The sequence below is a fragment of the Urocampus carinirostris genome, chromosome 16 (genome assembly GCF_059441175.1).
Source record: "Urocampus carinirostris isolate Australia breed hairy pipefish chromosome 16, RoL_Ucar_1.0, whole genome shotgun sequence".
NCBI lineage: Eukaryota > Metazoa > Chordata > Actinopteri > Syngnathiformes > Syngnathidae > Urocampus > Urocampus carinirostris.
In genome coordinates this window covers 37,222,340-37,224,018 of record NC_142364.1, presented here as the reverse complement: position 1 = coordinate 37,224,018, position 1,679 = coordinate 37,222,340, and the positions used below count along the sequence as shown (strand labels likewise).

The following is a 1,679-nucleotide window of genomic DNA, read 5'->3' as shown; positions in this document are numbered from 1 at the left end:
GGCCGAGGCCATGGTTCTCAGTCGGAAAAGGGTGGTATGCTCCCTCCGGGTCGGGGAGGAGGTCTTGCCCCAAGTGGAGGAGTTCAAGTATCTTGGGGTCTTGTTCACGAGTGAGGGTAGGATGGAACGGAAGATCGACAGACGGGTCGGTGCAGCGTCTGCCGTCATTCGGACCCTGTACCGGTCTGTCGTGGTGAAGAGGGAGCTGAGCCGAAAGGCAAAGCTCTCGATCTACCGGTCGATCTACGTTCCTACCCTCACCTATGGTCATGAACTTTGGGTCATGACCGAAAGAACTCGATCCCGGATACAAGTGGCCGAAATGAGTTTCCTCCGCAGGGTGGCTGGGTTCTCCCTTAGAGATAAGGTGAGAAGCTCAGTCATACGGGAGGGACTCGGTGTAGAGCCACTGCTCCTCCGCGTTGAGAGGAGCCAGTTGAGGTGGCTCGGGCATCTAATAAGGATGCCTCCTGGACGCCTCCCTCGGGAGGTGTTCCGGGCATGTCCCACCGGCAGGAGGCCCCGGGGGCGGCCCAGGACACGTTGGAGAGACTATGTCTTTCGGCTGGCTTGGGAACGCCTCGGGGTCCCGTCGGATGAGCTGGAGGAGGTGGCTGGGGATAGGGACGTCTGGGCTTCCCTTTTAACGCTGCTGCCCCCGCCCCCGCGACCCGACCTCGGATAAGCGGAAGACAATGGATGGATGGATGAATTTACATATACATATTAATATACAACATATTAATATACAACATAAGTTATTTAAATAAGAATAATTCGCTGGAAATTTTGTATGAAAAACTTGCGACAAAAGTATGAAAAACAACACATTATGTAGTGTTTTTGGAGTTCCTCAGGGTCTTGAAAAGCACTATATAAATGCAGACCATTTATGATAGAATAGAATATACCTTTACTGACATAGTTACAAAATGGGTTAACATATTGTGACTGACAATGAAATTTGGCATGACACTCCATCTTCAAAGTGAGGTAAAGGAACGGAAAAGATAAGGTTATAGTTATAATTAATACAATATTTACCCCAAAAAAATGTTTTGCATGTAAAATGTTACATACAGTTGAGGTTTGTGTAATATGCATTTGGTGAAAAAATAGTCATTGTAGTGCAAAAAAGTTGTCAGCATTGTGCAAAACATACAACAGTATTTTTATAGATAAGCTATAAAAATAAAAGAAAATTATTAAGGTGACATAAACTGGCATAAACTTAAAAACACTTCCTAAAAAGGAGGGAACCCTGGGCATCTACGCCTTCAGGCGTGAAAAGGGACGGGGCCGGGTACACGTGCTATGTTGAAAACTATAAAGACACACGCATATCTTTGATTCGCTGAGTCTCTTGTTGAAATTGTGTAGCAATAAAAAGAACTCCCTCTTATGTCATTTTTGATTCCTGCATTTCTTTGAACACGTACGAGACGATTCAACAAATTGGTCTTATCTTCAACACAAACAAGTTGTGAAAGAATGCTGTATCTGTCCAAAAGGGGCCGCTCCGAGGCCGAAGAAAATATCAAAAACTGGCAGGAAGTAAAAAGCTTACAGCACCTGATATTCCCAGGCGGTCTCCCATCCAAGTACTAACCAGGTCTGACCCTGCTTAGCTTCTGAACTCGGATGAAATCGGGCAAGTTCAGGGTAGTATGGCCGTAAGC

At 46.0% G+C, this 1,679-nt stretch overlaps 1 pseudogene; it reads right to left on the bottom strand.

Moving 5' to 3' along the window:
* Window positions 1-1,560: 1,560 nt before the first annotated feature.
* LOC148351252 (5S ribosomal RNA) lies at window positions 1,561-1,679 on the bottom strand (annotated as a pseudogene).